At 51.4% G+C, this 25,163-nt stretch overlaps 1 protein-coding gene across 5 annotated transcripts in view; it reads right to left on the bottom strand.

Moving 5' to 3' along the window:
* Positions 1 to 23,012, bottom strand: part of PPARA (peroxisome proliferator activated receptor alpha) — a 66,451-nt gene extending 43,439 nt beyond the window's left edge. The window contains exons 1-2 of one of the 5 annotated variants that reach the window (XM_081822655.1): positions 22,278 to 23,012; positions 18,998 to 19,075 (exon numbers count right to left, since the gene is read on the bottom strand). The gene's annotated coding sequence lies outside the window, so the exon portion shown is untranslated. Of the gene's footprint in view, positions 1 to 18,997; positions 19,147 to 19,407; positions 19,850 to 20,133; positions 20,258 to 22,277 lie in introns of those variants that run through there. The other 4 variants (XM_081822652.1, XM_081822654.1, XM_081822653.1 and 1 more) reach the window with 4 other exon arrangements.
* Positions 23,013 to 25,163: the final 2,151 nt, after the last annotated feature.

Raw genomic sequence — 25,163 nt, 5'->3', positions numbered from 1 at the left:
GGACTGAAACCCAACGACGTGGATGAATCTCGTGGGAACTGTGCTGAGTGCAAAAGCCAGCCCCTGAAGGTTACACACCCCAGGATGCACTGTACAGAGTGCGATACAGTGTGCTCTGTGTACACTCTTGAAATGACAAAGTGATAGAAATGGAGAAGAGATGGCCGGAGACACAGAAGAGGCGGGGGTGGGCGGGATCTGTGTGGCTGTACCAGCGTGAGGGATCACTGGGTGGCGAAGGCATTCTCTATCTTGTCTGTATTGATGCTAATATCCCCACTGATATCCTGATTGGCCCATTGCACTATTGTTTTGCAAGAGGAAACTGAGTAAAGGGTACCGAGGCTCTCTTTGTATTATTTCGTACAACTATATGTGAATCTACGATTATCTCAGAAGTTTTTTTTTTTTTTTCCATTTTAAGAAAGTAATAAAAGGGAGGTAAATTAAGAGTAATTACTTTAGGGCGCCTAGGTGGCTCAGTTGGTTAGGCGACTGCCTTCGGCTCGGGTCATGATCCTGGAGTCCCGGGATCGAGTCCCGCATCGGGCTCCCTGCTCGGCGGGGAGTCTGCTTCTCCCTCTGACCCTCCCCCCTCTCATGTGCTCTCTCTCATTCTCTCTCTCTCAAGTAGATAAATAAAATCTTAAAAAAAAAAAAGTGATTACTTTAAGAAGATGTGAGCTAGAGCTCATATTTTCTGATCTGTAGCTCTCAGAATCCAAATGTGGCAGTAAATGCAGCTGGGATACATAACGTGGATACCGTGCTTTGTGTTTGTGTGCTTTTTAACTTTGTATTTGGAAGTAACTTCACTTGCAGAAAAGTTGCACCTACACAAACAAAACAAAACAAAACAAAAAAACCAGCCCAAAGAACACTGTACACCCTTCACCTGCATCCCCTTCTGATGATCACTCGACCCATCTGCTCTGCCCTGCGCCTTGTCTCTACGCGTAGGGAGCCCTAGAGCATGTGTGCGCACGCGCGTGTGCAGGTGTATGAGGCGTGGCCCGTCTCCCTCAATACTGGATGAAGAATGCGTTCGGAAGAATAAGGATGTTCTCTTGTACCGCAGTGCACTTACCAACTGCGGTAAATTCAACAGCAATACCATACTTTAACCTATGATTCATGGTCCAATTTTGTCACTTGGCCCGATAACGCCCTGGAGAGCGTTTTTCCCTCCGGTACAGGATCCGGTCTGGGGTCGGGTACAGCGCTTTGTGGTCATTTCGTTTTAATCTGAAACCGCTCCGCAGCTTTTTGTAGTGTCGTAAAAATACACTTCCCTCGGGGCGCCTGGGTGGCTCAGTTGGTTGAGCGACTGCCTTTGGCTCAGGTCATGATCCTGGAGTCCCGGGATCGAGTCCCGCATCGGGCTCCCTGCTCGGCGGGGAGTCTGCTTCTCCCTCTGACCCTCCTCCCTCTCATGCTCTCTGTCTCTCATTCTCTCTTTCTCAAATAAATAAATAAAATCTTTAAAAAAAAAAATACACTTCCCTCTCTCCTCCTGTTTTCAAACAGAAGGTAGAAACGGCGTGAATACCCGCTTGTAGTACTAAATACCTACTCTCGGTAGGTCTCCGTGGGGAGACGCTCGCAGGAGGAACTGCGAACGCAGGCGTCCGCGGCCCCCTCCTGAGGCTGGGACCTTCCACGGGCTCCGAGCCTCTCTGGCAGCTTCCACGCCTTCAGTTTTGTCAGGGTGCCGGCTGGAAGGGCTTGCAAGGCTTTCTTACTTGGAACTAGAGGTTCCCAGAGCTACAGTCACCATAACACAGAAAGCCGAAAACATAATTATTCTGTATATTCCCAAATAAGAAGGGAGCGAAAGGAACACAAACGGACTACACCTCACGCTGATGGGAAGCAGCTGGACATAATTCAAACATTTAGCGAACCTCTGTAACCGTAAACCGAGGGCCTTCTTCAGTGCAGAGTGAACGCGTTCCTAAAGGAACGAGGAGAATACAACTCACTGAGGCGAGAATGCTAAGGTGACAGGAGCAATCTGTTTGGGGGGGGGGATGGAATTTTCTGCTCTAAAGTAAAGCTCTGCATGAAAATAAGAGAAAGGGGAGACCTAAAGGGTTGACTCATAAGACCCATAAGCACTGGGGGGCGCCTGGGGGGCTCAGTCCTTAAGCATTTGCCTTCCGCTCAGGTCATGATCCCAGGGTCCTGGGATCGAGCCCCACATTGGGCTCCCTGCTCGGCGGGAAGCCTGCTTCTCCCTCTCCCACTCCCCCTGCTTGTGTTCCCTCTCTCGCTGTCTTTCTCTCTCTGTTGAAAAATAAATAAAATCTTTAAAAAAAAAAAAAAAGACCCAGCACTGGGGACCTGAAGCGGGGGACCGTCCTGTCTGGGGTAACTGATTTCTGTGCTTGCGCCGGGCAGAGGAACCTGTCAGAGCAACGATGCTTTTTCTGCAGAAGGCTCGGCGCGGCCACCCTGCCACCAAGAGGGCACATCCGAGGCTAGGGACAGCTGTCACCGTGGCTTGTACCCAGCGCACCCTAATGTAACCTTGGTCTTCTACGTCTGCACAAAATTCCAGCTTAGGGTCCTTTGGCCTGTCTGCTTTGTTTGTTTTGAAAGACTGTGTTGTTCTTAAGTCATTTGCACCCAATCTCCAACCCAGCGCAGGGCACCACTCCCTCCGCCGGGACTCCTGCAACAGCCTCCCAAAGGGTCCCCTTGCCACTTGTCTCCCTCTCGCCACTTGTCCCCCTCTCGCAGGATCTCACTGCCAAGCGCGACCTCGAGGACGGCGCTGACCATACCACCCCCAGTTCCAAATACCTGCTTTTGCAGTAAGGACACAGCCCGAGGATAAGCATCGTCCAAGGGCACATGGCTACTCAGAGGCCGGGCTGGACCTAAAGTCGGGGTTTCCCTGCCCCGCGAGAAGTGCAGGTCTCTCCTCCATGCCACCTTGCTGGCCCCAGCTGCATGCCCCCAGGCCCTCTGGAAGCCCTGTCAGCCTCAGGACCCACCTGCAGCTTCTGTCCGTGGTCCCTGGTGACAGCGAGAGGGAGCCTCTAACAGCTTAATCAAAGTGTACCACACCCCCACTCAGCGGTCCCCTCCCCCGTGGCTGTTTTCACATAGAGTATATAACCTTACCATACCCCCAAGGTCTCCACGGTGACCTGCTGCCACCTCTGGTCCCTCACGTCCTCCTCCTCCTCTTCGTGACATTCTTCCTCCTTGTGCTCCTCCACCCACTCTGCCAGGACGCTTCCCATTCTGGTGTCTGCCCAGCCACCCTCACCGTCCAGTCCTTCCTCAATTGCCACCTTCTTGCCAGGATGCCCCTGGCCACCTTCCCTGGTGCTCCTGACCCACTCACCTGCTCCACACGTGTTTCCCCCTACACTTAGCATCCTCTAGCACACCAAGCCACGTACTTAGTCACTATGCTTATCACCTGTCTGTCCCTGCCAGAGTGCCAGCTCTAGGAGCAAGGGGATTTTGTGGGTGTTTGGTTGCTCATATATCCCCAGCACTTAAACCCATGCCTGACACGAAGAAGGAGCTGAGTAAATATTTGATCTTTTTTTTTTTTTTTTTAAGATTTTATTTATTTGTCAGAAAGAGAGAGAGCATAAGCAGAGGGAGAAGCAGGCTCCCCACTGAGCAAGGAACCCGATGCGGGACTCGATCCCAGGACCCGGGGATCATGACCTGAGCTGAAGGCAGACGCTTAACCGACTGAGCCACCCAGGCATCCCAAGTATTTGATCTTGAGGAATCAATCTTGTCTTCACTTCCCTCTGTAAACCCTGTATTCTGGCCAAAATAAACTGCTCATTTGCCAGACTCAACTCATGTTGGCCAGCTTCTATACTTTATCCTATTTCTTTGCCTGGAATGCCTCCCATTCCCACACATTTTAAGGGAAGCTCCAATACCAATTCTTCCCAAAAGCCTTCCCAGACCCACCCTCTGCACCCCCACAGCTCACATCCCAGGGGCTGACTAGTGCCTTCCTGCCCAAATGGTCTGTAACCTAAGGCAGAGTTCACCTCTGCCACCGCCCTCTGCTATACAAGCAAGTGTTCAATAAATATTGACTGAATGAATCTAACATTGGCACTAAATTATGAACACCGTTCCCTTGCTTACAAAAAAAACAACAACAAAACAAAACCCTCAAATCATTTTAAGTAACAAGCCTATGAAAGGAACACCACCAGTGTCTATAGGGCAAAGGCTTGGTGTGGAGCTTTTCTAAAGAAACAAGAAGAATGCAACCCCTGGTGACAAGAATGCTAAGGGAACAAGATCGATCTCTTTAAGAAAAAAATGGAAATTTGTGCTGTAAAGTTCCTGAAGTGCACCCTAAGACATCCTGGGAGGGGGTGCATTTGGGGGCCTCAGGGCCATTCAAACTGTCTGTGACCAGTTCTGAGAGTCCACACTGTTCAGCTGATATATGCAAGATGCGCACATGCTTGGTTTCAGATAGTGGTACCCCTGCATGGCACATGAAGCCTCTCCAAAGAGAACCAATGCCTTTCCAATACTGCACGTCTCCTCCATGAACATGGTATAACCACTTATTCATTCGGGCTATGTCTAATTTTTAATGTCATTGGTTTTTTGAGTGAGAGGTCTTGCATACCTTTTTTAGATTTATTCTTAGGTATACGATATATACATTTTAAATTTAACCTTCAATTAATAGATTTTATTATTTAGAGTGGTTTTGGGTTGACATAAAAATTGAGTGGAAAGTACAAAGAGTTTCCGTAATACCCGCCAACACAGACACACCCTAAATAGTTTTCCTGTTAGTAACATCCTGGTACTTTGTTACCATTGCTGAGCCAATATCAATATACTATTGTTAACTAAAGTCAATGGTTTACATTAGGGTTCACTTTTGTTATTGTACATTCTATGCATTTTGACAAATGTACAATGACATGTATCACTATTAGAGTTTCATTGCCTAAAAATCCTCTATATTTTGCCTATTCAACCCTCCCTCTCCCCAGCCCCTGCCAACCACTGATCCTTTTATGCCTCCGTAGTTTTGCCTTTTTCAGAATGTCATATGGTTGGGATCATACAGTATGGAGTCTTTTGATGTGACTTCTTTCAGGCTTATGGTTTTTTTTTCTTTCTTTTTTTTTTTAGGGAGGGAGCGAGGTGTGGAGGGGGAGAAGGAGAGAGAGAGAATCTTAGGCAGACTCCATGCGCAGGCTCATGACCCTGAGCTGAAATCAAGAGTCAGACGCTCAACCAACTGAGACACCCAGGTGCCTCTCAGGTATATGACATTTTTGATAATAATGTCAGTGATATCAGTTGGCAAAATGTCTTCCAAAGTGGCTGCACCATTTTACATTCCTGTCATCAGTGAAGGAGAGTCCCTGTTGTTCCACATCTTCAGCCACACTTGGTCAGTCTTCTAAATTTTAATTTCAGTCATTCTAGTTGGTGTATAGTGATATCTCTCTACTTCTGACAGTGACATCTACTGCTATCAATCTCCATTTCCCTAATGATAACGACGCTGAACATCTTTTCATGTACTTACTTGCCATCTGATGCCCTTTGTTGAAGAGACTGTTCAAATCTTTTGCCCATTTTTGCTTTAATTCTTTTTGCTTTAATTTCTTGTCCTCCTAGGATCCCAATTATACGTACAACAGAATTCTCAATATATTTGCATTCTGTCCTTTTGTCTTCTTATTGAATTATAAGAACTCATGGGGCACCTGAGTGGCTCAGTCATTAAATGTCTGCCTTCAGCTCAGGTCATGATCCCAGGGTCCTGGGACCGAGCCCCGCATCGGGCTCCCTGCTCCACGGGAAGCCTGCTTCTCCCTCTCCCACTCCCCCTGCTTGTGTTCCCTCTCTCGCTGTGTCTCTCTCTGTCAAATAAATAAATAAAATCTTTAAAAAAAATGAAAAGAACTCTTTATATATTCCAGATGTAAGTCCTTTGTCTGATGTATGTTTTGCAAATATTTTCTCCAAGTCTGTGGCATGCCTTTTCATTTTCTTGTGTTGTTTGATGATCAGAAGTTTATAATTTTGGTGAAATCCAACTTATTAAATTTATTATTAATTTACTATTAAATTGTTTTCATAGTTCATGCTTTTTGAATCATATATAAAAAATCTTTGCCAAACCCCAAATCGATTTCTTCTATATTTTCTTTTTGGAGTTGTATAGTTTTCACTCTTACAATTGGATCTAAGACCCATTTCAAGTTCCTCTTCACTCTCCACCTCCTCCTCTTCTTTAATATGGTGTTTGATGAGAGTCAAGATTTGTTCTTTTGCATATTGCTATCCAATTGTTCCAGCATTATCTGTTGAAAAGATGATTTTTTTTCCCATTGAAATGACTTGGCACTTTGTTGAAAACCCATTGACCATATGTGTGAAGGTCTATTTTTGGACTTGCTATTCTTTGCATTATCTGTCTATTTTCATATCAATACCACACTGTCTTGATTACTGTAGCTCTATAATAATTCTTGAAATCAGATAGTCTAAGTTTTCCGACTGTGTTGTCTTTCAAAGTTGTTTTAGCTGCTCTAGGTCCTTTACATGCCCATATAATTTTAGAACCAAGTTGTCAAATCCTACAAAAAGGCATGCTAAGATTCGATTTTGATCACTTTGAATGTGTAGATCATTTTAGGAAGAATTGCCCTCTTAACAATACTGAGTCTTCTGATTCAGGAGCATGGTATAACTTGCCATTTATTTAGGTCTAGGTCTTTTAAAATTTCTCTCAGCAATGTTTTGTAGATTTCTTTGCACACATCCCACGCATTTTAGCCCTAAGCATTTTATAGTTTTCTGATGCTTGATTACTTTTTAAATGTTAAACTAACCTTGTATTCGTGGGGAGGGGAACCAACTTTCAGCAGGCTGAAGACGTCTTTTCATTGTCTTCTGGCTGAGAAAATTATCTCTGTTTTTGGTTGAGAAATCTGAGAATTTGGTTGAGAAATGATCCCTGGCTTGTTATTCCTTTGAAAGTCATGTCTTTTTTGGTTGTTTTTAACCTCTACCTTCTTTTAAGATGATCTCTCTGTCTTTGTTTTTTAGCCGTTGCACTACAGTGTGTCTCAATAGGGATTTTATTTGTCTTTAATTTTGCCTGTAGTTCTGTAGGATTCTTGAATTTGTGACTTGATGGCTTTCATCAGTGTTAGAGAGACTCCAGTCGCTATCACTGCAAATATTGCTTCTGCTCCATTCTCTCTTTCTTGTCCTCCTAGGATCCCAATTATACGTACAACAGAATTCTCAATATATTTGCATTCTGTCCTTTTGTCTCTTTGCGCTTCGTTTTAGATATTATTTTCTGACCTATCTTTAATTCCACAATTCTCCCAACACTTGTGTCTACTCTGCTGTTATATTTATCTACAGGGTACATCATTTCAGTTTTTGTATTTTTACTTTTATAATTTCTACTTGGGTATTTTTCAAATCAATGTCCTTTCTAAATATATAATTTCTAGTGTCTACCAAAATTCCCATCCTCATTATTTATCTTCTTGAATAGGCTAAGCAGGCTATTTTAAAGTTTATATCTCATAAGCCTAATATTTAGCGTCTCGTGGGTCTGTTTCTATCATCTATCATTTCTGCAGTTCATGAGGTCTTCTCATATGCTCGGTTGGTTTTGTTGTGTGCCATTCTGTGCAAACAGTCGTGCCTGACCATGAAAAGGATCATATGGGCAGAAATTGTGCAAAGTGATTTTACCAATCACTGGTGAAAATTACCATGCCCTTTAAAAGTTTTTGGCAAAACATTAAAAACTCTTATTATCACTTATAAATGAACAGGGGAACCAAAAAATATATAGTAAAACTAATATGCATTTAGTACACTGTAATTTAAAACATTAGAAACACCGAAATCCCAGTGCTTCATTTCCTTGTAACAAACTTACCACAAGTAGCGTCAACCGTGCTTGCCTTCCTCTTACTGTATAACTCACGATTTGGAGAGAGCATCTTTTCTGGGCTTTCGTACATTGTCAAACTCCTAAGTTTGGAGTGTCTCCCAAAGTTTATTTCACGTTCAATGTCGTGCAGTATCTTGGAGACCTCCTCTAATGTGAAGTGTTCCACTAGGATCACCTCGTCTGGGACCTCTCCATCTTTCCGTCACCACCACGGTCCTCGTTTATGCGGTTAAGTCACTTTTACCACATGCCTCTGGCTGCCCATCCAGAGTCTCCGATTGGCAGCAATCCCGCCGCCGGCTGTTTTTCCTGTAACTCCATGTGTGTTCGATTCTAATCTCACTGCGGCGTTACCACCTTTCATTTATTTGCTGTACCTTTTTCTCTGTTGCACCTATCTGGTGCTAGAAAAACATTGTCAAGTGGGTTTGCGGCTGGGAGGCAAGGGGGCGGGCTGTGCGTGAACTGAATGACAGCCGCGCAGGGCCAATCACAGACCGACTTTGAAAGGAGAGCTGGATTGGTCACTGATCCTTATATACATCTGTTATCTGTATAGTGATTTGCGGACTTCCCGCACCCACTTAGTTCTGGTACCTGGTCGTGGACACCTGAGCTGTGCTGTGGTGAGGCTGGTGGTATTTAACTGTGATCATTGGGATTCCTTCATATGGAACTGCACAGTGAGACCTGACTACATCTGAGAACTTGTTCCTAGAAACAGAGGCCTAGGATGATGCTCTGTTCCTGCAGCTGTCTGCCAGGGTCCTGGCAATCTGGGACCACCTGCATCCAGCCTCCAGGACTGAGATTAATTAGAACTGGGCTCAGTTCGTGAGCAAGCTCATCGATTTCCAGGTCACCTGTTTTCCTAGAGGGCAGCTTTTTGGGTCCCAACCCAAAGTTTGGGCTGTTTCCCAGGATCTTCCCTTCTTACAGGTTTTATATCCCAAGTTTTTACTCTCAGCCATAGAGATGTGCTATTTAGCTTTTTTACTGCTTCATCCATAAATTGGCCAACACACCAGGGACAAAATGACCTGAAGGTCAAGTGCCCATCCTCTCTAGACCAGTTCTCCAATGCCATGGCAAACATTTAAAGATTTCATCCACCTTTTTGAGTTGGCTTTCAAACTACTAAGCCATTATCAAAAATGGAGCCCCCATCTCAACATTTTCAGACCACTTAATAGTTGTGAGTATCAGCTCCGCAGTTTGAAATAGCTGTTTTTCTCTTTTTTATTTCCAGAGCTCCAGAGTATTTCTGTACCCTTAAATAAACTCCGTAGACTGGCATATGACTACATTTCCTTAAGGTTTTCTTCATATTCAGGCAATCTTACTCACATAACATCTTTCTAATAAAATGCCAATAAAATTTTAGAACAGAAAAACTCATCTTTTAAACAAGCACAAGGGCATAGATTATTAAGTAGAGAGGGAGGCTTTGTTCATTCCACAGATATTTTTAGGAGCCTTCTGTGCTGGGCCATGTTCTAGCCACTGAGGGTACGGGAGTGAAGAAGAGAGACAGATATCCCTGCCCCTGTGGGGATCTCCATGGGAGGATGGCCCCCCAGCAGCTGCAGCTCCCCATTCTAGGGAGGGGAGGTGGATGAGAAATCAAGGGACCACGTCCTCTGTTGGATGGCAACAAGGCAGGTGGAAGGGGCTACAGTTACAAATATGGGGTCAGAGAAGACCGTCCCATATGGGGAAGAAGCACAATTAGGATGTCCTTCCTTCCTGTAAACAGGGACACAGAGCTGGGAGAGTCCCATGGGACCAGCCCCTCCCGATACTCCAGCACCCTCCACTGCTCACACGCTCTGGAGCTTTGCCCCTGGCCTCAGCCTGATGGAGGGAAAGAAGGAAGTCACTATGCTCTGCTGCTAGCACTGTGGTGTTACAGAGCTCTCCCCGCTGGTGTCTACGCGACCTCCCCTACCCTGACTGCCTCATGCACCAGCAACTCTGGGCCCAGCCTTTTATCTTTGATATTCTAGATGTCTTTCATCGACGGAGTCGGACACTAAGCAGGTCACTGACATTTGAGTATGAACAGGAGACACAGTGAATTCCACGAACACGGAGTCATGGTGTGGTGCCAAATAATGGCCCCTAAAGATTTCCATGCCCCAACCTTGGAGCCTAGGTGATCTTGCATGGCAGAGGGGGCTCTGCGGATGTGATTGAGGGTACTGCGATGGGTTGACTTGTGTCCCCCCTGCCAAAAGATATGTCCATGTCCTACCTCAGTACTTCAGAATGTGACCTTATTGGAAAAGGGGTCTGTGCAGCTGTAATTATGATGAGGTCACATGGGAGTGGGGTGGGCCCTTAATCCAATACAAATGGTGTGGGGGACATCTGGACACAGACACACACACACACGGAGACCACCATGTGATGGCAGAGGCAGACACTGGACTGATGTGTGTACAAGCCAGAGAATGCCAGGCTTGACAGTCATTGCCACAAGGTCAACGAAGGAAGGAAGGGTTCCACCCAGAGTCTCCGGGGGGCACAGCCCTGCCCACACATTGATGTCAGACTTCTGGCCCCCAGAACTGCGGAGAAACACACGGCTGTTGATCATGCTGCTTTGTTACAGCCGCTCGAGGAGACGGACACAGGCCCAGACCCTGGCAGAGGAGATTAGCCTGGGTTACCCAGCTGGGCCTGGTGGAGTCTCCTGAGCCCTGGCAGAGGAGATTAGCCTGGGTTACCCAGCTGGGCCTGGTGGAGTCTCCTGCGCCCTTACAAGCAGAGGGAACACTCTCTGGCTACAGGGAGGCAGAAGGGGAGGTCTGAGAGATTCAGAGTGTGAGGATGACTCAACCCATGATGCTGACTTTGAACATGAAGGGGCCACGAGCGAAGGGATGGGGGCTGCCTCTCGAAGCCAAGAACCACCTCCGGCTGACTGCCAGCGAGGGAACAGGGACCGTAGATGGCTTGTCCATCTGAACAGGTGAATTGTATGGTATGTAAAGTATACCTCAGTAAACCAGACTTGAGAAAAAAAACCCCGACCTCAAACCCATCTCTGTCACCTGATTTGTAGGGAGCCTAACAGAAAGAGGGAAGTCTGGTAAAATGGGTTCTGGAAGCCAGCCCAATACATCATCATGCCCATGGAGGAAGGCAGCCAGGATGATCTCCCAGGCACTCCCGGGGGCCAGCCCTGCTCCCACCTGCTCTTGACAGCCCCGGGCAGGATACAGCTGCCTCCGTCCCCACTGCCACAGCCACAGAGCCAGAGACCTCCTAGTCCTCGACGGCCTCGACATCACACATCATCTGTAATCTGAGGAAAGGGGCTGGCATTTGCCTATGGAATAATATGCCTCATTCACTGCTATCAAGCCAAATGGGGTCAAGCTAATGGCCAGAATCCAGCTCCTGTCCCACCAAGTTTGCCTTTTGGGGAGCAATTACCATGCTTATATGATTAAGACAGGCTCGCTGCTTGGAGGGCTTGTCTGCTTTTAACGCTGGAAGTGTCGGCGACAAAGAGAAGGCAGACCCCGTAACTAAGCGAACAGTGCTTCCTGCATTTAGGCCATTAGATGCACGGTTAGATTTAATATTCACCTAAGATTTAAATTCTGCTGAACTAAGTGGGTCAAAAGGATTTCAACTGAGCACTTAATGCCTTCAAGATAATAATCAGAAGAACTAAAATGGGTTCTGAAATCTCTCGGATAATTTTTGTTCACTCTTGCCTCCTTCCTGACTTACTTCCTTCGAGTGAAAGGAAGTTCTGAATTTTATTTATTTATTTATTTTTTTAAAGATTTTATTTATTTATTCATGAGAGACAGAGAGAGAGAGAGAGAGAGAGAGAGGCAGAGGGAGAAGCAGGCTCCCAAGGAGCAGGGAGCCTGATGTGGGACTCGATCCCAGGACCCTGGGATCATGACCTGAGCCGAAGGCAGACGCTTAACCATCTGAGCCACCCAGGCGCCCCAGGAAGTTCTGAATTTTAAAGACAAATATTTATTGAGCCACCCATTCAGATCACTGTTAAAACTCTGACATTATTTGCTTTGGGACCTGCGTCCCCTCTTTGCCTGGGAGCCCTACTCGTCGTCATGCAACCCGGTGCTTTGTGAGGGCAGGTAACCGTGCCCGTTGCCTTTCCACGGCTTCCCCAGCGCCTAGAACACTGCTTGGCACAAGTAGGCACTCAGTAAATATTTGGTGAATAAATGCACGAGCTCGGAAGTGAACGATGGAGGCATTCGGCAAACCGCTGTGGTGCAGGCGGAATATGTCGAATCAGAGAACTTTCCAACTGCCTGAGGGACAAAATCTTGCATCCAGTCTGGGGGAGGGTCCGGGAAGCCGTGATGGAGGAGGGGGCACTTGGCTGAGCCTTGAGGGACTCTCCACGGGAGGGTGGCCCCACAGCAGCTGCAGCTCATGACCGGTCGGTCGCATGGCCCGAGGCTGAGCCGCCGGTGAGCAAGGCCGCTCTGGCTCCGGGCTTCTGGGGCCCACGCCTCACGGGGAGAGCAACCTTCATCAGGAAAAGCACCCAGGCGTCGGGCGTCGTAAGAGCTTGCATCAGGGAGGTACAGGTGGGGCAGGGAATTCAGAGAGGCTCCCCTAGGAGGGTAGCTTCAAGCCCGGGGCTGCAGGGTAGAGGCTCTGGGGGCGAGGTAGGGGCTGGGGTGGGGGTAATGGAGTGTCCCAGGCAGGAGGGAGGGAGCTGGGTGCGTGAGACAAACTGGTGGTGCAGGAAGAATGTCAGCTCCGAGAGGAGAGCCGTGCCTTCCTGCTCACAGGGAAGCTGATAAAGAAGGCCGGATGAGTCAGTGTGAAGCCAAGAAACATCTACAGAGTTCTCACTATCTGGCAGGTATGAGCACCCTTGGAAAGCACTGGTATCCGCCCCGCGTGTCGGCAGAAGACCGAGGTGCGGGCCAGAAGGGCCCATGTGAGGCCCAGAGCTGCGGGGCAGGACCCCACGCTGGTCCCGCGTCCAGAGCCCCAGCCCGAGGCCACGTCCTGGGCCGGGAGGGAGGGCTGGCCGCTCTCAGCGGGAGGCTCCAAGGTCAGGGTGAGGTCAGGAGGCCGGTGGACGCTGGGCCTGAGGTCATGCAAGCCGGCTGGACCTGGGGACGGCGGGAGAGGGGCGCCGAGGGCCCCGGACCGGAAAGTGGGCGTCTGCGTCCCTGGTCCCTTGGCAACGCGGCTGCAGCTGTGCAGATGTGCAGCCGAAGCGGTCTTCCGACGACAGGCAGAGGACGTGCCAACACGTCCGGCTAGGATGTCACTTTTCATCTCTGAAAAGCAGTTCCTTCCCTGAGCCCTAAGTCTGGGTTCTTGCTCTTGCCCTTCAGAGCTCTCGTTCTCGGAGCCCGTGCCAGTCCTGATGTCATACCTGGCCGGCCATCTTTCCCAAATACCTTGTAGAGGAGGATTCATGCGGCTCGGAAGGCCCACCTGCGAATGCATGGTCAGTGCGGGCCTCCGGGCTTCTGTCTTCCGTGGTCGGGCCGTGGATGAGCCACAGACGTGCCTGCCTTCCTGGCTATTGTTTTCCTTCCAGAGTCTTGCTTCTTTATTGTCTTGTGCCCTGTGAGTACTAAAGATTAGCGGCTGTCCTTGAATGTGGTTAAATATTCACCTCCGGGCGCCTGGGTGGCTCAGTTGGTTAAGCGACTGCCCTCGGCTCAGGTCATGATCCCGGAGTCCCGGGATCGAGTCCCGCATCGGGCTCCCTGCTCGGCGGGGAGTCTGCTTCTCCCTCTGGCCCTCCCGACCCTCCCCCCTCTCATGCTCTCTCTCTCTCAGTCTCTCTCTCAAATAAATAAATAAAAATCTTTAAAAAAAAAAAATATTCACCTCCATCCAGCCTTCTGACCTCGACGCTAAAAGCCAACCTTGTTAGATTCATCTAAGTCAAGAGAACGGAGCAGAAGAAGGTCGATCATTTTCAGGCTCCGGGGTGAAATCAAAAGACCACCGTTTCCTCTTATATTGACATCCTGCTACGTACTCTGTCCCCCGTCTTCCCACACGGAGCCTGGAGCTTTGAGAGAATGACTACCGCCCTTCACAGAAAGTGTCCCGCTGGAACCTTCCCACCGTCACCCCAGCCGGCAACTGTGACCTTCCTCTCTGGGGTGGCCTTTACAGGCTCTCCCCGACCCCTGCCCCTTCTCCGCGCCCTGTCCCCGCGTCCAGAGCCTCCTTTCTCTGCGCCTGATGCTCCGGACACCGGGGCGCCAGCATTTCCACCGGCCCCACACACAAGCTCTTTAGCCCCGTGTATGCTGGTCTTCTCCTCTCGAGGAACACCAGCTTCAAGCGCTTCTAAACACTCGATGCCTTTCTCCTCATGCCTCTCATTGTTCGAGGCCTTCTCCCCGGGGTGTTGCCCCCCACGAAGCCTGGGCTGGCAGCGTCCGTGCCCGGCTCAACTTGTTCCTTGGCTCTCGGGACTCCTGGCTGAGTAGACCGGATTAGGTTTACCTTCCGGCTTTGACAACTGCAACAACAGAGTGTCTTCCTTTCTGGAAAACTCTCTCCACATGTGGGTGCTTCTAAGGACAGGAGGGCAGGAGGTGTTTTCCCGAGCCTTTGTGCACTTGGGACTGGGGAACCCTGCGGGCGTGGGAGGGAGGTCCCTGCCAGGACCGTGACAGTGACAGAGGCGGGGACGTCTTCCAAGTGGAGAAAGGGGGCAATCATCACGGGCCAGCAGAGTCTTCCCCCCGCAGATCCGGACATCCGAGGATGGCACGAGCCGTTCAAATGCTCCGGTTTCAACCGGATTTCACACTTCTCGGAACAATTTTCCTTTTAAACATCATTCACGTTATTCCCACCCCCGATACGCAGAGAAAAAAACCAGAAATGGAAAGTGAGTGCACAGCGAATGGGTAAGACTCTGGCCCAGTTATCAAGCTGTCCCATAAAATGAGCCAAAAGGAGACTGTCGAATTTATCAGATGTCCTCATGATCCTAGAAAGGGGGAATGTGCTTTGCATGTTGGCAGCCTAGTCAACCTGTCCGATAATAAAAGCTGCCAGAGAGGCTATTAAAAATTCTTCTGGCCAAACATATCCCATTTAGCACCCAGGTAATAGGAGAAACAGGCTTGCAGACAATCAAGATTTGATTGCAGATTCATCCTGTCTTCTACAAGCCATGTTGCTTAATTATAAATCTGCATTTAAGTAGTCACGTCGGGCTGACGACTAACTTCTGTTTCAGAAAGGACATACCCACATGTCAACCTCTACATAACTGGGTCCCTTTTACTGGAGCTTGGCAATTTGTCACCTTAGTGTGGTTATCACATAACCGCAGACTCGTTCAGTTACAAATGCCTGTAAGAAAGCTTGGGGCCTCACTCACTCGTAAAAATGAAAAAAAAAAAAAAAAAAAGGAACTACAACATGCTGTTCACTTAACTGTATTATAATTTCGAACCATTCATACGAAGCTTCATAATCTTTGAGGCGATTTGTCATTCTGCATTTGCTTTCTGAACTTTGATTATTCAAAGTGATGCTTTCCTAAAGGTTTACTTGTGTTCTCTAAGCTAAAAGTATAAAGCGAGGACATTGGACTAGAAACCCTCACTCCTCTTTATTTACAAATCTCTTAAAATAGAGCAAAGCCGGAGCAGTCAGGTGAGGGCAGCTTCCTGCAACATAGAGACACGTAGTCGGCACTTTCTCTAACTGCCCCCTGCGCCTATCTCACCCCCACACCTGGAGTGTCCGCTGGACCCCTGCCTTGCAGAGATAAGCGCTCCCGAACTCACACCGGGGTAAAGATACCCCTTTCCTGGGGAGCCAGTTGTTTGGAATCTGAATCCATGATCTTGCAGAAAGAAAGAGCATTCTATTTAATTAGATTCTCAAGCCAGCTCATAAAAAGTCCATCTGATACATAATATGCCCCAAACCTAGTGACGATCATGGTCGGAATCATTCTGACTACAACTACGGCCTTTATGATGTGGATGCCATGGGCACCACAGAGCGGGTCCCGCTGGATGCAGCAACTCCCCTGTCCCGTGGCGGAGAGAGCCGCCTGGCCATCCCAGGTGGGAGGGAAGCCGCAACACGCCAAGGGGGCGTGACGGGCAGGCCTGCTGTCTGCACTGCTAAGCCAGCTCCCACCCACACTGGCGGCAGGTAGAAAACAGAGGCCCACCAATCAATCCTTGCCAGATTGAATTCTGCTAATTGCTTTGTTCAATGAGCATTTGCAAGAACCTACTCGGGATGTAAGACCGGCAGGGCAGACATGAATGGACATACACTGCTCTCAGCAAGTCAGACCCCCGGGGGGAAAGTCAGGCCAACGAGAAACTGTGATGCAGGGCAGCGCCTAGGCGCAGCCCAGCAAAGCCCGGCCTAAGTCCAGGAGGCCTTCACCCTCCAAGGATGAGGGACAGCCTCCCCAGGCTCCAGTAGAGTGGAATAAGGGCCGACGCACAATAATACGAGCACCACAATGGGAGGGGCACATCTGCATTCAGAGAAAGCACGAAACACTCATGACAGGTGTAGGTCTCTTGTTTATGTATTCAAAATCAGGGGACAAAATTTGTAGGTATGGGGGTGCTTGTTGCTTTCTGAGAGCCTTTGAAAATTCATAAAATGGCCAGAGCAAAAATAACGTAGGGATCAGCTGTGGCCCACTGAGAAGCCGAGGCCAGGGTGAGGCTGCTTCCTTCTAAGACACCCCTTGGGCTATGCACACGTTTTCATATTGTATAAGGAGTCTTCACATACGCCGCCACTTTTGAGCTTCCCAAGCCCTCAGAGAAGTGAAACAGGATTTTCTGATGAGAAGAGAGCGGTAGAGCCGTCTAGAGAGGATGACCCCGGGCCTGGCAGGCCGCAGCCAATGAACAAGAAACCAAGTCTTGAGCTTAATGACCCAATGCATTTCCACCGTAGCGAGCCGCTTCCAACGCAAATCGACATGTCCAAATGTTTTTTCTTACACTACGCGCTGACCTCAAAACAAAGGCAGCTCAACCACAAAAATAATTCTAACAGGGCTGACCCAGCAGGGACTAAATTCTTCACTTTTCGGAGTGCAGAAACTCTTCCAGACACCACACTATCACAACGACGAGATGCTATGTAATTTAATACTCCAGAGGCAAGGAACAAACACACCTCCCGATCACGGCAACTGTCAGACTAGGTCACGTCTGATTATCCGCAGAACCAGTCGGAAAATCACATGCATGTGCCCCTTTCCATTAGAAGCTCACGGCATGTCAGCATTAGGAATCCTTGGAAGAAGAAACAAGGTCGTTCACATACAGTCCACTGGGGCTTCTAGGGCTTTTCCCCCTTGGTTCTTACTTTAAAACTTTCTTCACACCAACTTGGAAATTAAAGTTCACTGCCTCATTCTCCCTACCCACATGACCTGGCCTTGGAGGTGAGCTTGCTTGTTCCGTGTCCCTAATAAGGCTGAAGTGACAGATACAGCAAACGTCTACCCCGCACACAGAAACTATGCCTTTCTTTGGAATATCCATGGAACATGGGAAAGACTGACTGACTCAATATTAAGCCACCAAAACCAGAGATAAAAACAGGGGTCCTTAAATTCAAAACCAGCAGAAATCATACAGGTCACATCCTCTCTCAGAGCAGTGCAATAAAATTAGTACAAATGTTCAACAGGAACACCAGCCACTTGGAAGGTGAGACACTCATGCTATTTTCCCTTAAGAATACGTGCAGGGATGTGGGAGAGGAAAAGGAGAAGAGAGAATTGGGGGTGTTTAAAATCTGTTTACACTAAGCCAAGAAACAGTTGATTTTTTTTTTTTAAAGATTACTTAAAGAATATTTGTCATACAAACACAGATGCTCATAGCATGCAGGAAAAAGAGTGTTGGCTATCAATCATGAAACAGCAAGATGTTTTGGCAAAAACAGTTTCCCTCTCTATACTCTAATTCCACCTTTTAGGATGAGGAGGACAATCTCCAACTTTCTTTTTTGTATTCTGGTACAAAAATCAGCTTCACAAGCAGATCCATAGTTGTCTTGCTCCATACTGAGGACCTTAGCCTTTAGCAGCTACTCAGCAAATAGTTGCAAAATGAATAAATAATATATATATATATTATACACATTTATATATACATATATATGTGTGTATACACACACACACACACACACACCCATACACAAACACACTTTAAGGGATTGGCTAAATGATGACTTTACCTAGACACAATGGAATATTACATAGACATTTACAACGAAGCAGAAACACATTTATTTCACACAGCAAGATTTTTCATTACCCAATAGTCAACGAAGCAGAAGCCGATTACAAAGTGACTTCTATGGAAGAAACATGCCTTTTCTCTGCTCTCTCTCATTCTCTCTCTTACACACACAATGCTTAAAAATCTGTTTGCAAGTCTGATAGGCATGAGCTAGGACAAACTATTTTGTGATTATGGGATGTCTCTCACTATATGTCTAAGATCTGAGAAAAGAGAGAAAACACATTTTCTCTACTGTCAGTTAATTTGCTTTTGTCTCAAAGTTGTCCAGAAGTGTCTCGTCCCCCCATCTGGCCCCTGGGTGACAGGGACCTCTCCCATCCAGCCACTTCTCCAGACTGTCCCTGTCCTGGGTAATGACAGTTCCAGACCTGACCTACCCGGCAAGCTATCTGCTTGATATTCAAATCAGCATGGAAACAGCAAGAACCTTCATTCATGCCACTCTGCACTTGTCACCTGCAACTTCAGTGTCTGTCAAAGAATAACATTTCTCACAGTTCAGCTGTCCAGATTTATACTCCACGGAACGGAGCCCCTATAAAGGGATGAATCTCTCAGTGAAACGAGACAAGAACCTGCCACTTAGCAGTAGCCACATTCATCTGACTTTCAAAGCACTGAACATACACCTAACTTTGCACCACAAAGTAATAACTCACCCCAAATGGCTAGTTTGTAGGGCAACAGAAGTAAACACTTAAAAAATATTTCGGTCTGGAAAAAGGAGCGAATCAAACCTTCTATTTACCTGTGATGGCAACGTCTTACTTCCGAGCTGCTCTCACCGCCAACGGTTCCTCGCGGAGGCAGGGCCCTTCGCTGCAGCCTTGGCAGTAAGAAGGTAAAGGAGGAAATGATTACGATATGTCCTCTGGATTCTCCCCAACTCTCCACCACCTTGGAAGAGGAAAGTCACCGTGACCCTACTTCAGCAGGAATGGAAAACCCGGTGCCCCCCTGCCCTGCCGGGCCCCCCGCCCCGCTCCCGCCCAGCGCACCCTTTCCCAAGCGGCCCCGAGAGAGGAGGGGGCTCCCTGGTTTGAGGAGGGGTAGCTGGGGTGGGGGTGGCCGCGCAGCCCCTAAGGGCCCAGAGCAACCCGCAAAGTCCGACACATTACACAGCCGCGGACTTTTCTTAGAAAGACGTTTGACACTGACATTTGGGGCACGCCGTCCCTCCTTTAAACTTAAAAAGGCGAGGAAAACACTGGCACACAGAACTGTCGGTCTGGGGTGGGCGTGAGGGCAGAACCCGGCTTCCGGAGCGCCGCCGGCACCGCCCTGTGCCCCCCGGGCCCGCGCGGCCGGGACGCGGGGAGACCCGGGCGCGGACGCCGCGCGCGGGACCCGCAGAGCCGGGCTGGGGAGAAGCGTGGCGCCGCTGCCCTGGGCTCGGCCGGGTGGCCCACTGCGCTCGGGCGCAAAGTGCGGCAGTTCCTCAAAGCTGCTCCGCGGGCGAGATTCTCCCGTCCGACCGCAGCCGCCGGGCGCGCAGCCCCGGGGGTCCGTCTGTCCGGGCCTCCGGCTACCCAGCCTCGGGGGATCCCCAGTGGTCTCGGGAAACGCCCCCCCGTCGGTGACGCCCCAAGTCGACCGGGCCGAGGGAAGGGCGCGCCCCAGGCCCCAGCCCGCTGGGCCTTCCCTCCGGGGGACAACCTGTGGACCCAGCGTCTCCGAGGCCCCTGGCGCTCGGAAGGAGGCCGAGCAGGGGGCGACCCCCTGGGCCCGGGGATTCCCCCGCACCAGACCCAGCGCGCTCGGCCCGCGCCCCCGGGTCCCGCGCATGCGCCGCCCGGCCCCTCCCCTGGCCGCCGCCGCTCCGGGTCCCGAGAAGCGGAGGCCCGGCTCTCGGACCCCCGCGAGCGCCCGCCCGCCCCTGGGCACCTGGGGCCGATCCGCCGCCTGCGGGTCCGCCGGGCGAGCGCGCCGAGGGAGGCAGCGCCGGGCAGGGCGCTAGCTGCCGCCGCCTCCGCCCCCGCCGCCCGCTGCCCCCGCCGTGGGGCCGCCGCGTCCCCTGCCCATGCCCCGGCGCCGCCTCCCCGCGCCCGTGCCAGCCGCGCCCCCCGCGGCACGCGCCGCCCCTCTGCCCCCCGCCCCGGCCCGGCTGCGCGGGCGGCTCGCGCGGGTGGCCGCCGGAAGCCCCGCCCCGCCCCGGGCCCCTGGCCTGGCCCCGGGCGGGACACACCCCCCTGGCGGCGGCGCCCGATTGGCTGCCCGCGGGGCCGGGGGCGGGGCCGCGGCCTCGGAGGCTCCCACCTCGTGCCCGGCTGCTGCTGCACCGGGGGGGGGGGGGGGGGGAACTGAGGCCGGAGAGGCGGAGGGCCTGCGGAGGTCACCGGGCGGGCGGGTAGAGAGCCACGGCGGGACAGCTCGTGCAGCTGGGCGTCGGCGCGCGTCCAGCCCCGCACACCGGGAGGGGCTGCAGTCGGGGCGGGGGCGGGCGCGAGGCCGCGGGACCCTGGAGGTTCCCGCCCGGCGCCCAGGCCACGCAGGCAAGGCCCCTCCTCCCTGGGGAGCCCTGCTCGGCTGGCCTACGGCGAGCTGGTCTAGACCCGGGCCGAGGTGCGAGTGCCCTCGTAGCCGCGGGGTGCGCGGGGTGGGGGGCGGTCGGGGCAGAACCAGTCCCAAGCACCCCAGCATCCAAAAGAAGGAGAAAGAGAACACTAGCTGAGAGGACGCGTCAACAGGTGGCCGAGGTGCCCGGGCGGGCGCCGCGGGCGGGGACCCAGAAGGGTGAAGGGCAGCGGGGACAGCGTGGGCACCCGCTGCCAACTCCGACCACCCGCCCCACACCCACACCCCTACCCCGGCTGCAGGCGAGCCGTGCCCCCTCCCGCCGTGCGTCAGGGGTGAGGGGCTGACTTTGTGCCCGGCCAAGGCTCTGGGCCTCTGCCAGCGCAGGGGGAGGTCGCGGCCCAGCAGCCAATGACAAGGAGGAGGGGAGAGAGCTGCAAAGCTGCTCTGTTTGCGCGGCGACGCACGGAATGCACAAAGCCCCCGGTGCCGGCGCATCGGGACACTCCTCCCTTGGGAACGAAATGTGTGCTATGCCAGCCTTCCTCCCTGCCCTCCCGCTGCTCCTGCCACTGTTCTATTTGTAGCGGCGAGCGCCCAGGAGGACCTGCTCAGGGCAGGAAACGCAGCTCCAAACAAATCCCCTTACTAGGCAGAGACTCTGGAGCCCAGGCCGTACCTGGCCCTTTCACCCTTGTGGATTGGCGCCTACCTGTGGTGAACTTTGCCCTTCCCTGCAGACACCCACAGAACCTTCCCACTCGCACACGGCAAGCCCAACTTTTATTGCACATCCTAGCAATAACCAATATTTGGATTATGCTCCAGTTTTCAAGGTGATCCATGCACATTATATGCTGGATATGGCACAGGCTGGGCAGGCTGAACAGCACGCCTTACTCCCGCAGCTAGGATCCATATACCGTGCTGGGCGTCGGGACAGAGTGGCGGAGGAGGTACCGAGCTCATGTCAAAGATGTCATCTGACATACTCCAGACCCCGGGCTGTGAACAACCAGGAGTCCAAATGCAGGGCTGTTGGCTTCTTTTCCTGCATGCGCCGTGATGGTCTGCCATAAACCCAGTTCAACCAGGCGGTTGGAAAGACCCGGTAAAAATTGTCTCGAATGAGGACAGAGGAAGCTGTATAGGGTTCAACAGAGTAGTGTAGACACTTAGCAGACAGAGAGAAATGATATTCTTGGATTCTTGGGGCTCTCGAGGTTTTAGGGAGAGAAAATTTGTTTTTCATGCATGTGTCCGAAGTTGTCACTTTGGAACAAATGCTTTCAGCCCGCCGTACCCTCCCACCCCCGTCCAGGTAGAGAGGAGAAGGATGCTCGGGACACCTGGGAGTATCCATGAGAGCACCACGCATGCTGCCCTTGGGGTGGGGGCGCGTGGGTTCCTGTTTGCCGTGAAGAACCTGTCACACACCCAGCATAGGAGAAACTGTCACAAAGAACACCCCGCACCCCAGCTCCTGGGAAGTCTCTCCCTCGCTCTCTCCTTACCTGCAGCGTTGATGGAACGTGGGCAATGCCACAGAACAGAGACAGCCTCCTGTGCAGGGCTGAGCAGGATCTATAACGTCGGGGACAAACTAATGCTCTTGACAATGTGTCTGACCACCCGGATCATTCTGGAGCCTTAATAAATACTAGGAGCCTTTGCGAGTACGTGTATCTTAGTCCATAGCTTCCATCTATTTGGGGCTGATGCTGTTTCAGCGTTTCTAACCACGTTTTCTAATCTTGAAGATGTCCAGAGACATGATTATTATGGTGCCCACGTTACGATCGGGAAACCGAGGCACAGAGAGGCCGCTTGCGGCACCAGGTCACAGAGGCCGGTTGCAGAGCCCAGGCTAGGAGGGGGGTCTGTGGCACTCACATGTGCTGAGCCGCTCCTGGATGCACCAACTCGCCCAGTCTCACCGGAGCTACCGAGGCTCTGCCCTCGGCCTCTGGGGGAGAATCGGGATGCTGGGATGTTCAGAGAGGAGGGGGTAGCTGGAGGGTCTCCTGCCACTAGACACTAGGCTGTGGGTTAGACAATGAACTTGTAAGAAGGTGATGTCTGCCATCTGTGTTCAGAAAGAAGGTGAGACCTGACCACCGGCCCGAGCCCTGCGGGGGAGGGAGCAGGTCCCACGGGGCTGGGGGGCCAGGCCAGAGTCTGTCTGTTTGCCCCCCCAGCTTAGGTAAGCCATTTTCCAGGAACCAAAGCCTCTACAGGTCACTTGTTTGCCCTTTGCTGATCTGCAAAGCCTCTGATGAGATGGATTTTGTGCTCCCAGGGTGTCATCAGCCAGGGCAGTGGCCTCTGATCTCCTGGAAGCCTGCCCTCAGGTCAGGTGGTGGAAATCGATGGGGGCAGGGAGTACAGGCTGAGCAACGGAGAGGAGGCTGTTGGCAAAGATGGAGCTGCCCTGTGGCCCATGGCTGGCCCTCGGTGGGGGCCGACGAAGGGCATGTGCGTGGCTGCCATCCTAGCAACGACAGCAGAACCTCATGGGCCCAGATAACAAAGTCTTGGCACATTAGGGCATGGAGCTCACAACAGTCCTGCAAGGCAGCTGGGTTCATCCCCATTTTACAGATGAGGAAACCGAGGGCCAGAAATGACATCATTCGGCTGAGACGTCCAAGAGGGAGCAAGAACCAGGCTGTCAGAGTCCGGATCCATCTCGCCACCTGCACGAGCCCCAGGGTAACCCCAGAGGTCTGGTCCAGAAGCCAGTGCTCCCCTGGCCTGCTACCCCGGTGGTGTCTGGCAGGCACAGGCATACGGTGTCAAGGATCAGTCTTGGCCCCGGCACTGTGGGTTGGCAGCAGCACGTGCAGAAGCCGTGGCAGGAGCGAGGGGCCGAGTTCAAGGGGAGAGGTGGAAGTGGTGCAAGGTGGGCAGAGGTGGCCGAGTGGGGAGTTAGGCTTGATTCCATCAGATTGGTAAAAAATAAGTAATGATGCATGCTAACCGATTGTTATTACTGAAGCAGAGGTGGTGGTGGTGGTGGGTAAAGCTAGTCACTCACATGAGGCCTGCAGGTTCTGGAACCTTCTGTAGGCCCAGCCACTGCTGCTGTCCTAGACATTCTACCTCTTTGATAATTAACCTGAGATAACCAACCATGCTTGAGAAGCCCACGACAGCCCACCTGTAGCAAGGCTGGCCCTCTCCTCCCTTTCCAAGAGTAAGATATCCTTCCCACTGGTACGCACTATTCCATCCCCGGGGGGCTTAAGCTCCTTAGGACAGGGGCTGCATCACTGACGTCTTTTGTCCAGTTTAGGGCACGGGCTTGGAGCTTCAGGACCCGTGTGACCCAGTAGGTTAGAGCCTCACCGTAAAGCATGATGTAGAGATGCATTTGGTCGATAAGGATAGTCCACTCTGCTGGAGATGGGGTTTGCAATTATCTGACCCAGGTAGGGATCCCAACTGTGAACTGTACTCTCGCTGGGAGGCACAGTCCCGGGGCCAAGAACATGCAAGAACAGCATGTTCATCCACAAATGCATAGTAAATACAGATATATAGGCCCATCACTGCCTCTGCCTGGGACACCCCCAGTTTCCCTCATGAAACTAGTAGACAGAACCTGGGATTAGGAATCAAGCAGACGTAGAGTCAAAACCTGGCTCTACCTTTGACTCATAGTATAGAACCTTGGACAAATGACCTTTTGACTGAACTTCCTCATCTATAAAATGGGGCAGTGGTGCTTATCTCCATGGGCCCTGGGGAGAGAATTAGCAGGGAGCATGTAGGAAGTGCAGGGACAGGACCTGATAGGTAGGTCATAGTCGAGATTTGGTGACCACCTGCCCGAGGGCTCTGCCAAGGGTCACCTCCTCTAGGAAGCCTGCTTGGCATCCATCCCACCGGCAAAGCTGCCCTCCTCCTTGGGTTGCCACCATCTCCCATGTAGCTTTTGTCTAGTTGAGCACTGTCTTGAAAGGTGTTTCTCCCCTGCCTGCCTCAGCACTCAGGTGAGCCGGCGTCCATTGAGGCCTCAAACCTCTCTGACACCAGGCAAAGTGCTTATTTGTTGCTCACTCATGCAACCCTCAGGTCTACCCTGGCTTCTGCCTGAGTCCTTCCAGCTCATTGAGGCAGCATGAACTTGAGCCCGAGTAGTCTGCAGGCCCTCGGCCCTGGCTGTGAGCCTCCGGAGAGAGCTCCTTGGAGAAGGGCTGGCCTCCCCCAGCTAGTCATTCCCGGGTTCCCAGCACAGGAGCCAGAACCCACGAGGCTCCCTAAATGTGCAAGGGATTGGCCAGGACGTTCTATCGGCACCTCTAGGCCCTGGCTTTAGGCCCTGGCTTTCACTAAAATGAGGGAGTGGACTGTGGTCCCCAGTCCCCTGCAGGGACAGGCCATGTGTGCCAAATGTC

This window comes from Leptonychotes weddellii, chromosome 5, assembly GCF_054177405.1.
Source record: "Leptonychotes weddellii isolate Sample4059 chromosome 5, ASM5417740v2, whole genome shotgun sequence".
NCBI lineage: Eukaryota > Metazoa > Chordata > Mammalia > Carnivora > Phocidae > Leptonychotes > Leptonychotes weddellii.
The sequence above is the reverse complement of the archived record's forward strand: the minus strand, read 5'-3'. Positions and strand labels throughout refer to the sequence as shown.